The 14,192-nt window shown below is 37.6% G+C and overlaps 2 long non-coding RNA genes across 2 annotated transcripts; both read left to right on the top strand.

Moving 5' to 3' along the window:
- The first annotated feature begins 4,158 nt into the window (after positions 1-4,158).
- On the top strand, positions 4,159-5,996 carry LOC309696150. Its single transcript, XR_014273363.1, has 3 exons — positions 4,159-4,185; positions 4,554-5,478; positions 5,601-5,996. It is a non-coding gene; the product is annotated as an uncharacterized lncRNA (long non-coding RNA).
- Positions 5,997-11,304: 5,308 nt separating this feature from the next.
- On the top strand, positions 11,305-12,842 carry LOC309695337. Its single transcript, XR_014273122.1, has 3 exons — positions 11,305-11,392; positions 11,564-12,032; positions 12,132-12,842. It is a non-coding gene; the product is annotated as an uncharacterized lncRNA (long non-coding RNA).
- The last annotated feature ends 1,350 nt before the right edge of the window (positions 12,843-14,192 follow it).

Raw genomic sequence — 14,192 nt, 5'->3', positions numbered from 1 at the left:
TGAATGACTGTTTGCTCTAAAGCAGATTTAGTCTTACTTCAACCATACAACACCTTTCATAGCGAGATGATGATCGTGATTATTCTACTCCTGAGCTGTCATTTAAACTGTATTCTAGTTTCAGGTAACAGCTTAATTGTGCTGAATATATTTAAGCCAGTATTAAAGAGTATTAGAAATATAACAGGATATAAATTGAATTTTTTAATACATCATTTTTAAGTTTTAAGTTAATGAATTGTCTCTTTCTTTTGGTTGATATCTGTCCAGCAGGTTCCTCTTACAGCGACAAAGTCTACCAGACTCCAGCTGATATTTACACAAATGGAGAAGATGCTAAAATCTCCTGCTTGCATAATATTTCAAGCTATAACCAAATCCTCTGGTACAAACAGTCAAAGAAACAATTAGAATTGCTGGGATACATGGTTTTAACAGGAGGTAATCCAGAGGCTGGAGTGAATGTGGTGATGGAAGGGAGTGCAAGTCAAGGCAAGAACTGCACATTAACGATTAAGGAAACCAAACTGAACAGCAGTGGAGTGTACTTCTGTGCTGCTAGTTACCACAGTAGTGCACATCGCTAGACTTCCATACAGAAACCTATCAAACACATTTGTGAATATCTGTATTACAGCTCACAGCCTCTCACACCTGGAATCAGATATTATAACCAATGTTGGTGTCACAAAGATCAGATATCAAAATAGAAGGTTCCTTCATGAGCAGCAAAGCAACATTTGTTGCTATCATGTCCTGTTATAGAACACCCCCACACACACACACACACACACCTGCAGCATTTCGTTTACCCCTTACTAACAAATTCAGTTTTCAGCTGACAGCCCCATCTGTATTACACTTCAAACCAGCACACATTTGTCCTCTAACCCAGATCACATATTAACATTTAACATATTAACATTAAGATTCATTATGAACAAGAATGCAGCATTCAAGTTACCACATCCTGGTATAAAAAGCATCCTCAATATTCAATATGTCTTCAGTAAATTAAACTTGAGGATTGGACTGCAGTGATGACTCCAATCCTCAATTTTATTGTATTTTAAGTAAGTCTTATCTGTTCTTAAATTATCCAAATACACAAAAGCTGAACAGCATATTAGTACTATCAAATTAGTAGTATCAGAGAAAAGAAGGAAACTGTTTAGGTATGAAAATACTGGCATCGTGTGAGATGTTGAAGGTTTTACATCTAGAGCTTACAACACTACCTAGGGTAAAAAGCAAGCTTTATTAAACTGCTTTGTGTGGGTTTTTTGCTTCTTCTCACACATTTTGGTCCAGAGTGGTGTGCACGAGTAGTTGGCTTTAATGTTAAAAGAGGAAGTGATGGGATACAACCCACCCTTAAAGGTTCTGTATGCTTACATAGTGGGAGGGTTTCCTCTGAAGTAGGAATACAGTAATCGCCATACCAGCCTACAGTAAGGCAGAACCTCAGCATCAAATAGACTGAGACTCAGAAAACACTGCATCATGATCATCTTCTTGTGTTTAATCTTTAGACTTGTACAGGTGTCAGGTAAATATTATTGTTTCTTTTATTTTTATTTAAGTCGCTAAGTAGGTCTATAATTAAAATATTCTATTACTGCATAATTGTTTTGCATTAGTCTCCTTAATGCAGACATACGTGTTTCAGCAGGGTCTTCTCACACTGACAAAGTCCAACAGACTCCTGCTGAATCTTTCTACACATCTGAAGAAACAGTTGCCAAAATCAAATGTGTCCATCATATCCAGGACTATACCCGAATCTTTTGGTACAAGCAATCAAAGAATAATGAGCTGCAGCTCCTGGGATACATGAATGTCGATAAAGAATATCCAGAGACTGGAGTAAATGTGACGATGACTGGGCGTTCAACTAAAGGCGAGACCTGCACATTGACAATTAAAGGTCTCAACCCGAACAGCAGTGCAGTGTATTTCTGCGTTGCTAGCCACACGGTGCTATATTCCATTGTTTCTCAATACAAAAACCTCCTGTCAGCTACTTTTTTACCCCTTTTTCATTTCAGTTTTGTAGCTCACAGCCTTCTGCACCTGGATCACACTTCTAGCCAACATTGGTCTTGCTCCCCATCCAGATCAGATATTATAATATGAGGTTCTTCTGTGCAATAATGAAATACAGTTGCCACATCCTGTTATACTAAACAAACACCTCAAGCCTTTAGTAAGACTGTTTATAGTCAAACATAGTTTAAATATTACTGTCAAATAAACAGGTTAGTCTTAGTCATGTCCGTTGGTGCAATGGTGTTTATAAGAAACAACTGACCAATACTTTAAATTATCAGTGCTATGTTTTATTTTGAAATTCATCCCAGTTATTGAGTGAGCAGAACACTGGGGAATTTGATGCACTGTGCCTTTTGCCACAGATGCATGGACTTTGCAATAATACCACTTTAATACCAGTACCACTTACATAACCACTTAACTGACTGTTACATTGGTTCCATCCTATTAATGAACCGTGTTTGAAACTCTTTAGAAGAACCCATTTTTCCACAAACATTGTCAAAGACAGATTAAATGGCTATGTGCTTGACTGTACACACCTTTGGCAATGGGACTGAAAACAACTAAATTCAAATGATTAAAAAGCTGGTTTTAACCATGTTAAAAATAAAATGAAAAAAAGGAAAAGAAATTAATCAATATGTATTTATCATTAAACTTGCATCTCATCAATTTAAGTGACTGACAAGGAGCCTGGTCTTAATCGGGGCCTGAAGTAGCCAACGGTGGCCCTGAGAGGCCAAATTGGACTTCAACTTAAGAAAATACCAGCAATAAGAAAAATGCTGCAAAAGCACACAAAACACAAGGGAAACAGGGAAAAACGGAAACAGAAAAGGAAAAAACTAATTTCCAAAAGCACAAGGGAAGTGTGAATGGGGAGATTATTAATAACGTGACAAATAACTTGTCTTGTGAATATGAGTGAACACATTCATATCTACTAATGAATAATAAGTTAATGATTTTACAAAGGGACTGTTTTCTGACTAACTTTGGATATATTCTTGCGGGTTTGTTTTACTTTCTTTCACAAGATGGCAGCATATCTTTGTTGAGGCAGCGGTGTATGGTGGTTAGCAGCATTTAACATAACATATAGAAGAGCAGGAACCCGTAAGACACCACCCACCTTAAAAACCTGGTCTCTTGTATTCCTAACAGGCTAACCTATAACCAGACGGCTCTTAAACTGAAGTCAGAGAACACAATGATGATCATTCTCTTGTATTGTTCTCTTGTTGGTTTTTTCCATGTTTCAGGTAAAAATTTGTATTGTATTTATTCTTTAAAATGTTTTTAAAGAGGTATTTGCTTGCAACCATGAGGATCCTAAGGTCTCTAAAACGAGGATTAATTGTCAGAAGAAGTAGATCGGTTGTATTAACTTAAACACTTCCTTTCTGGTCATTTTTCTATTCTCCAGCACTTGTTTCTACAAGTAATGAAGAGCTGCAAATATATATTGTTGTTAAAGTGTTGCTCTTCTTGGTTTTTATAAAGGTTACTTACTCAACTTAATCTAGTCAATCATACATGCACAAACTGACATGTGGAAAATTTGTCACATTTGTAGTCAGAGGTTTTTTTTGTCTTTTCCACAGGTTCTTCTCTGAATTCCCAAATTTACCAGACTCCAGCCCAGCTGTACATTTCAAAGGAAACAGAAGAAGTCAAAATAAACTGTTCTCACAGTATTCAGGGCTATGATCGAATCCTCTGGTATAGGCAAATGAACAACAGACATCTGCAGTTCTTGGGATACGTGTACGGCACCGTGGATAATCCTGAGAAAGGACTTGATGTGAAATTAAAAGGAGATGCAAATAAAAATAAGACTTGCACACTAACAATCGAAAAACTGGGCCCAAACAGCAGCGCAGTGTACTTCTGTGCTGTCACTCAACACAATGCTAGAAAGCACTGCACTTCAGTACAAAAACCTCACCATGTGTTCCCCCCTCAGCACACGGTGCTGCACCAGCACCTGCGAAGAGGGTTTTTTCCCCTCCTTTTTTTTCAAAGTTAGCTTCCTTCTGTCAGGCAACACACAGTATTTAAATGCCCTCAGATGTTCAGTATATCTGCAGTGGCAGCATCTCAGGAAACTGGAGCACTATCATGATGCAGGTTTTCATTAGATTTGTACTTTTTCCCCTTTGGCTTCAAGGTAGTAATTAATAATTAACATTTGAAATGGAAATATTTTCTGCTATAGTCATGGTGTGCACTGCAACAACCAAGTTTATTTTTGTTATGGCTTCTTTTTTTCCCTCTGTCAAGGAATACCTGGAACATTTATACTATTTATTTAAAATATTGCCAACTAATACCTGAGATATTTTCTGCTTATTTTATAAACAGATTGCTGTAATAGTTCATCAATGAATATGGAAAATGTTTAAATGAGGGGAAAAAATGAGTAAATACACTTTTGTGTTTCAGATTATATAAGAAGATATCAAATTCTGTTTGAATGTTGTATTTTCTCTGCACAGGTCACTGCCAGGATGTTACTCAATATCCTAAAATCAGCTGGAGTTATGTGTCCAGTTCTGCAGAGATGAACTGCAGCCATAACAAAGGCTTTACCTATATCCAGACATACTGGTACATTCAGCGACCGGGAAAGACCATGACCTTCATCCTCTCCAAACTTCTTGGGGGGAAAATTGAATATGGAGACATCTCTGAAGCAAAATATTTAGCCAGCAAAAAAAACTTTGACATTGGGACTCTCACTGTGAAACACTTGCAGTTTAATGACAGTGGGGTGTATTTTTGTGCTGTTGGCAGACACAGTAATGTGAGAAGTAGGAGAAGCTGTACAAAAACTGTTTGCTAATCAATTAGATGTATATTGGGGGGGGAAACAAGCATTTTATATCATGTCACCAGGTGGCACTATAGGGCTCAAGAAACACTTCACCTTAACATGCAGCATATGAAATATAAAGTAGGTAGTTAAGATTTAAGGGAGCACAAACAAAGAGTTCACAGCAAACAAAACTACTTTAAATGTCAACTATGAATTTTGTTCAATGATAATCTTTTACTAAGAGTAAGAGATAATTACTTATACAGCCACTGAGTTGATCAATTTCTCTCCATCTATCACATCACAAAATGTAGATTACAGAAGACTACAGAAGCTTTTTGCCTCACTTATACTGACTGGAGCTTTGATTAACTGGGTTTTTCTTTTAGGCTCTCTCGGTCCTCATAAATTCACTTGAACTCCTGGCTCCTCCCAAGTAGCTGAAGCCTTTTTCTGTCTGGGAGTAATTGTGTTTATCACTTCAGTTACCATCACTATCAGCCACTATTAGTCACTTTCATCTCATGCAAAAGCCCATGTGTAGTCTGAGTCGCTTTTTGAGCAGTTTCTCAAAATGATCACGTTTCTCCTCTTTTGCCTGGCAGGTAAAAACTTGTTTCAACTATATTTGTTGATGTTTGATTAATACTGTACATTTAGTTTAGTTTTTTTGTTCAGTATTGATCAGAGCATAACTAATAATATTCAGTTTTTTTTCTTCATACAGGTGTTTGTGAGGGTCTTAGAGTTCATCAGACTCCCTCTGATATTATCGCACAACCTAGTGGCAAACCTGGTGACAAAATTCAGATTTTCTGCACCCATAATAAAACAGACTATACTGGGTGATGCTCTGGTACCAGCAGCCACCTGGAGACACAGCTATGAAACTCATTGGGTATTTATACTACAAAGATGTCACAATGGAAGAGCTATATAAAAATAATTTCAACATCTCTGGAGACCTGACTGGGAATACAGCAAAGAAGAGTTCTCTCATAGTTAAACTTACAGGAGAAGAGCAAAATGCAGTTTACTACTGTGCTGCGAGAGAAGCACAATGACAAAAAGGCTCTTTGAACCTTACAAAAACTGCACAATGTGGAATCATCAGTGGTTTAAAAAGAAGATAGGGAATAAACTGATCACATACACCTGCTTTTGTGGTTGTACTGTGGTTTGATGTAATCATGTTTTCATTGGCTAACATATTTTGTGACCGTTTTTTATGTTTGTTATAAGGAAAGCTGTCCAAAAACATCATTTGTTGTGAAATCTAATAAAAGGAGAGCTTGTATAGATAAATCACATGAAGCCACTCCTCCTCTGCCTACATCACACTGGTTTCTTCATGCAATGACACCCAGCTCTGTGAGAAAGCACCTGCCACACAGACTCTGTTGATTTAAATGCTGCGATACAGCATTTTTTTTTGTAGCTCATGTCAGAACTCTACACAATGATCAGATTTCTTTTTGGCCTTTTCCTCACAGGTAACTGCTTCACACTTAAATGTGATTTACAATCTTTGCTTTCACATTTTATATTATTGATGTGTCAACCTCTGCTTACAGCAGGTATTTCATTGGGAGTTCAGGTCCGTCAGTCTCCCTCTGCTGCTATCAGAAATGCTGGTGATGATGTACAACTAATCTGCACCCATGAAAAATCTGACTACAGAGTGATGCTTTGGTACCAGAAGCGACGCGGAGAAACGGCTCTGAAACTTGTTGGATATGGATATGCAAAGTTCAACAATGACAGCGTTGAGGAGCCATTTAGAAAACATTTCAAATTATCTGGAGATCTGGAAGGAGAGAAAAAGCATAGCTTGCTTACCATAATCAACCTTAAACCGCTTGAGCACACTGCGACTTACTTTTGTGCAGCTAGGGAAGCACACTGCATCAAACATCCATCTTCTCTTAACAAAAACCTCTTTTTTGCTCACCCCTGAATGTAGGTTAAAGAGTAAGTATCTCCCATACAATCATGGGTTGTTTTTGTGGTTTACCGAGTTCCCAGCTTATCAGCACATGTATTACACTACTGCTTTCCTTTCACCCTTCAGACATACACTGCGTTGCCACAAGTATTAACTCACCAATCCAAATCATTGAATTCAGGGGTTCCAGTCACGTCTATTGCCACAGGTGCATAAAATCAATGTGAAAGAAGGGCTCAGTCTCAGGAATTCAAGCATAGTATTCTGACAGTATGCCATCAGTGCAACAAGTCCACAGTCAACTATTGGTGGTATAATGTCAACTAGAAGCAACTAGAAAAAACAGCAACTCAGCCAAAAAAAGTGGTGGGCAACATAAAATCATACAGCAGTGTCACTCGATACTGAGGCGCATAGTGCACAGAGGTCACCAACTTTCTGCAGATTCAATGGCTGCAGACCTCCAAATTTCATGTGGCCTTCAGATTAATTTAGATTAAGATTATCTTACCTACATCAAATCCCTACATGACCAAGCATAATGCAAAGAGTTGTGAAGTGTGCCGCCACTGGAGTCTAGAGTAGTGGAGATGTGTTCTCTGGAGTGAAAAATCCACCCGTCTGGCTCCGTCTGATGAATGCAGACTGTCTCCATTAAACAGTTTGAATTAAAATTACAATTATTCAAATTTTGTGGATTACACTGCCATATTTACTTGAAGATCGGTTAAGATCATAACACAAAACAACTGCTAGTACCAGCCCATAACCCTGCCTGTGTTTTGTTCACCTCTAACATGCCAGCGAGGCATGATTGTAGATGCTGCACAGGTGTGTCCATCTCACATGCAGCGGTATCGCAAACCACGCCCAGCCACAGACTAATACCAGAGTTTCACAGAGAAGAGGTGTTATTTTAAATTACATAACAAGTTGACTAAAATATTGAGTACCATTATGACAAAGACTAGTAAGCCTGCCTCAGGTATGCCTTCATCCACACCTGACTAGGTGTGATCAATTAGCAACAGCTGAACACTCTTGCACTGCCCCTGCAAAGAGATTAGGGGCTGCAGAAGGGCGGAACAGTCATCTTATACGCCGGTCTCTTTGCATCACTTCCTGTCCCTCCTTCGGTTTTACAAAGTACAGTAAAGACTCCATTCAGTTCTTGACATTCAACATGACACCAGCTTATCTTATCGTTGCCTTTCTCTGGATTAAAGGTAATTAATTCATTAATTAACCTTCTTCTTTAATATATTTGTAAATGAATCCCCTTAAAATGCTTTACAGATGGAAGAACTGGAGGTGGTATATAAATATTTACTTTCACCATTTTCCCAGAAATCAGCTGACATGCACAGGTTTTCTTCTCCAGCAGCAGCACATTACAGCACCACCTAACAGTGTTTCTTTATTTCTTTACAGGAGTTTACCCCAATAAACAAAAACAGGTTTTTCAGTCTCCAACTCAACTCTTAGGAAAACCAAACATTCAAATAAACCTGACCTTAACTCATAACATCTCGAGCTATGACACAATTCTGTGGTATCACCGCTCAGCAGGAGACACCTCCATGAAACTGGTTGCATATGTCAATTATAAAACCCCGAAAGTTGAGCCGGGTTTTGAAGGTCGTTTCAGTGTGAGCGGAGATGGAGAGAAAACTGGTTATCTGCACATCCTGAACCCAAAACACCCCGAAGACAGCGGAGAATATTTTGGAGCAGCAAGTATGCACAGTGATAAATATGCTCATCCTCCAATACAAAAACCTCCATAATAGTCAAGCAGATATTAATACCCCAACAGGAAACCACAGATACCATGTGACACAGTATCAGTGCTCTAACAACAGTCTTCAATAGAACTGGATGTAGGCTTCACAGGTGATGTTGATCTTCATATTGGAGAGTCGTTCATGGGTGATTTGCAACTTGGATACAATTTAAATACACAACAAATGAATAATAACTATTCATTTTTGGTAAGATTGCAACCTAAGCTCTGTACATTATGTTTCTATTTGAAGTTTTATTTATTTTTGTGCACCAAACAGAAGATCTGTTTGCCTTCAGATCTTCTCTGCTTTTTGTAATCAACTCACAAATGACTTTTCAATAAAGTCTTGGACCAACTAAAAAGCCCAAATACAGTCAAAAAGCAGCCACATCTGGCAAAGGAAATCAGAAAATATTTACCATTAAAAATTTTGCAAATGACTAATAAATGATTTATCAGTTAGGTGAAAACACCCGTCAGACACGAGATTCCACACAAAACCGTGGACACTCAAGCTACCAAGATCAGACAAAACAACTGCTTGTGAAATCTGAGAGAGAAACTGTACCAGTCCAGTCCAGTAACCAGTCCAACAGTACCTGTCAGCCAGCATATACACCTGATCCCTAATAGTTAGAGAAGAGTCTCACACAGCCTGGCAGATGATCCTAAGAAGGTGACATGAATCTTTGTAACAAACATTTGCTTTTAATTCCATTGATCTCATACATGGCTCATCATTTGAAACATGTAATGATAGGCCATGAACCTTAGCCATCATTATGACAGCTTTTCTTAGAAGTCACTACAATAGCAAAAGTAACCAGTGTCCAAAGAAACGCTTTGATACACATCTAAAACACCTGGAGAACCATTTTTAAACTTAACTGAACATCCTATATACTAAAATAAAAGCCTTTCAGATGAAAATAGTAATCATACTGTAATTAGCCAATCCAAATGTTTTTTTAATGCTAGAAGATAAATGACAAATAAAAAATGGAGTCAGTATCTTAACTGAGAAACTCAAAATAAGACAAACAGGAGTACTATTGTTACAGACCACTTTAAAAAATTAAATGAATGTCTGGCTTCTTGGAAGACTATTTTATATCTCATCTTATACGCTGATCTCTTTGCATCACTTCCTGTTCCTCCTTCTGTTTCTCAAAGCACAGGAAAGACTTCATTCAGTTCTTGAGATTCAACATGGCACCAGCTTATTTTATCATCACCATCATCACCTTTCTCTGGATTAAAGGTAATTAATTAGTTAACCTTCTTCTTTAATGTATTTGTAAATGAACGCTCTACAAACACCTTACTATGGAGGAATTGGAGGTGAAATATTTACACCTTCTCCACCACTGTTTTCCAGTAATAAAGCTGAAGGTTTTTATTCTCCAGCAGCAGCACATTACAGCAATATCTAACAGTGTTTCTTTATTTCTTTACAGGAGTTTACCCCAATAAACAAAAACAGGTTTTTCAGTCTCCAACTCAACTCTTAGGAAAACCAAACATTCAAATAAACCTGACCTTAACTCATAACATCTCGAGCTATGACACAATTCTGTGGTATCACCGCTCAGCAGGAGACACCTCCATGAAACTGGTTGCCTACATATATTATAAAACCCCGAAAGTTGAGCCGGGTTTTGAAGGTCGTTTCAGTGTGAGTGGAGATGGAGAGAAAACTGGTTATCTGCACATCCTGAACCCAAAACACCCCGAAGACAGCGGAGAATATTTTGGAGCAGCAAGTATGCACAGTGATAAACATGCTCATCCTCCAATACAAAAACCTCCATAATAGTCAAGCAGATATTAATACCCCAACAGGAAACCACAGAAACCATGTGACACCATATCAGTGCTCTAACAGTCTTTATTAGAACTGGAAGCAAGTTTTACAGGTAATGATAATATTAAGAAGAAGAAGTTTGATAAAAGGAAAGGATTGAAAAAACATCAGCATGATGCTATGAAAGTTAGATAGAAATCCAAATGATTTTTTAAATGTTCAACTTTCTTTACTGCACAGAAAAAGTCAGGAAATCTAAATATATGAGAATCTATACTTAAGGATACTATAAGTTTTATCTTCCAACTATCTAGTTCAGCCAAGATCAGTCCAACAATCAGTGATACTCTTCATTTTAAGTCTCTGGGCCAGAAAAATGTCTAAATATGGTCAAAAAGCAGCAACATCAGGCAGAGCATATCAGAAAATCCTTGCCATTAAAACCTTGCTTCTGTAATACAATAATTTGCTTGTAGGATCAATAAGTATCTCTCTATTTGTCGGTTTATCTTTACAAATTAACCGGGTGACAAATTCTTTGGACTTGTGGAGAAACTGCACTTACATGCTATGGATTTAATGTAGAAGAAGAGTGCATTTAAATAAAGGAGGTAATGAACATTCACTGAACAGTTTGAAATAGCAGTAGTGACATAAATAACTTGGTAAAAAAGCAGGTGGAAGAACTGTCACATTCATTATTTCAAATAAGAAGTGGAAAGTTAGCAGGGAGCACATTCAAACTGGTTTAATTATGATCAAGAATTTAAAAAGCAGCACAACAGGGGCAGGACTAAACCAATTCAACCGATAGGTGGAGGCACAGCACGTAGTTTGAAGCTTTTATCATGAGGATGTGGTGATGAATTAACCCGACACTGCTACTGCTTCACAGTCTTAATCTCAGAGAACTACTCCTGTCACATCAGTGCCCGACGATGTCTTCATTGTATGCCTTTGGCTCTTTCTTCATCAGTCTTTACTGTAAGATGTCAAACTTCAGGTCTTTGTGAAAGTCTCTATTTTTTTATATACTTCTATGCCTAAACAGTGATGTTTAAAATATACATTTTTTAGAGGTAATTTTGTTGGATTTTTTTTGTTTGGTTTGTTTTTTGTTTTTGCACAAATATGTTTATTGTATTTTCTCTGCAGGTCAGGTGAGTGCTGTTACATTTCAGCAATCTACTCCCCAGATAGTGGCAGAGAAAAGTGAAGTCCAGATCGATTGCAGTCATAATGATGGGAACCTTCCTTTAATGCTCTGGTATCAGCATATAAAAGAAAATCAGTCTATGACCCTCATTGGGTATGGGTATCAAAATGCCCGCCAAACATTTGAGGGTCAGTTTGAAGAACAGTTCAAGTTGACAAGAGGAAGCGCAACAACAGGAACACTTACTATTCCAAGCGCAGAACTGTCACACTCTGCTGTTTACTTCTGCGCTGCCAGCACACAGTGATGTGGCTTAATGCCACTCCCTTACTAAAAGCATTTTTCCTACACCTGCAGGTGTGATGTGTCTCTTACAGACTTTCGCTGATAAAAACCGTGTTTAACCTACAACAACACAAACTTGGAGGATGTCAGCTGTGATCGGGTTTCTTCTCATCTTGCTTTCAAGTAATTATTTCAAATTTTCTTGCACTTTTTACAACACTTCTTATTTTAACATGACTTCTACATTAGCTTCTTTTAATAGCTGCCTTTCTCCCCACGCAGGTCAAGCCAGCAGTGTGACCTTTCAACCATCTCATCCAAGAATAGTCAATGAAAAATCCAATGTTGAAATTACATGCAGTCATGATAAAAATGACTTCTAATGCTTTGGTACCAGCAAAAAGAAAATGGTTTAATGAGCCTCATAGGATACAGCTACTTCGGCAATGTCCCTGTCAAGGAAGAACAATTTGACAATCGCTTTGAGATTACAAGAGAAAATATCCAAACAGGAGCTCTGAGCATCAGCAGCGTGATTGTATCAGACTCAGCCATGTACTTCTGTGCTGCCAGCACACAGTGATGTGTTTTGGTGTAATGCCAATGCTAAAAACCTTGTTCTTTCTGAACCAGGCTGCTGAAATGTGCCTCAAAACAAATGTGTTTTTAGCCAAATTTTCAGTGGTTCAAACTCACAGTATCTTTACTCCACATACACACCAGTGAGCCTGGGGTGCCCACTTCCTTTAACCAGTTTTGGAGACCCTCTGAGTTCATTGTTTACAGTTTGGTCCTTGTCAAAGTTTTTTAAAAATGTTTTTACACTTGCCAAGTACTTCTTTTTACAACACATCAACTTCACTTGCTGACATATAATTAACTCTTTAACTGGTACATCTGGTACATCATCATTCTTATTCAATTTGCAGGCTACATGGTGTAAAAAGAACCAAACGTTTACATTAAAAGGTGAAGCTGTAATTGTTAGCATAAACAGTCTAATGAAATAAACATAGCAGAAAAAGGGATTTCTCTGTTTATTCCATTCTGGTGTCATTTTTGAGTTTCTACTGTAGTTTATAACAGTCAAATTTATTAAAATTTGATATGTGATCTTATAACTTTGTGTTTGTAATGTAACATAATGTGTGGCTTTAATTTGAACGTGTTAAAATAATACAACAACAGTTAAATAATATCCATTATAATTAACATGTTCAAAAAGGAGTTTTAAAGACAATGTGGTGACAATCTCATATCACAATATCATGTTTTGCTTCTGGCTTTAATCAAGTAAATTAGTTGATCAAAACCGGTCATCTTATAAGTTTGGCAGGTAAAATAATTTCATATAATTTAAAATATTTTTTTAATATAATTAAAATGTAGACACTAACTTTTTCTTATTTGCAATGATGTTGCATGATGCTGTCACAGCAGCACAGAATACTGGCAACATTTCAAAAAGAACAGCAGTCCATCATGAAGGAGAGTTATAGATGATACTTCTCAAATCATGTGATCATGTGATCTCAGCTCATGTCTTTTGCGTTGAATGTGGTGAGGTTTGCATCTGCTGTATCATTCCACTGAAGGCAGCTCATCACTAACATGGTTATAGCAGTTATTTATTTCTCATTTTTTATTCACTCTGGTGGGTGCTCTGTGAATTTACTCACACTTTATTTACTATACTTACTATATAAGTGACAAATCTGAGTAAATTCACTTTTTTTTCTCTGTTTTTTTCTCTCATGGCTTCTAGGTCTGACTGTTGTTGTTCTTCAGTCTGAAGATCAAATGTCTGACCCAGGGAGAACAGTGACGCTGGAGTGCAAAATGGGTTCAGGGTTCAGCATGAGCAGCTACACCATGCTCTGGTACAGACAGAATCACCATGGAGCTCCAGTCGACTACCTTTTAAATGAATATGATAAAACTGTGGGACACTTAAAGTCATTTCTCGAGGCATCCAAAAACAACTTCTCTCTACAAATAACTGAGCTGCATATGAATGACAGCAGCACCTACTACTGCGCTGCCAGTCACAGTGATACACACAGACCAGACACTCATACAAATAGCAAGTGTGTCTGTCACACATCACATATAACAGGAAGGGGCTGTGGCTTGTTTGGTTTGATATAAAATTTTTATACAGATGGAGCAGTCTACAAATCTTCAAAGTTACACAGAACTGACCTAAAACAATTTGGTGCATTTACTTTTAATATCAGATAAAAGTTAATGACTAACACCAATTACCACTTGCACAAAGAATAAGCCAAAACATTTTAAAGTCACATGTCTAACTGTTACATCTGTGTGTCTGTGCACACCAAA

Source organism: Aulonocara stuartgranti (genome assembly GCF_965226115.1).
Source record: "Aulonocara stuartgranti genome assembly, chromosome: 19".
Taxonomy (NCBI): Eukaryota; Metazoa; Chordata; class Actinopteri; order Cichliformes; family Cichlidae; genus Aulonocara; species Aulonocara stuartgranti.
This window is presented reverse-complemented; position numbering and strand designations above follow the sequence as displayed.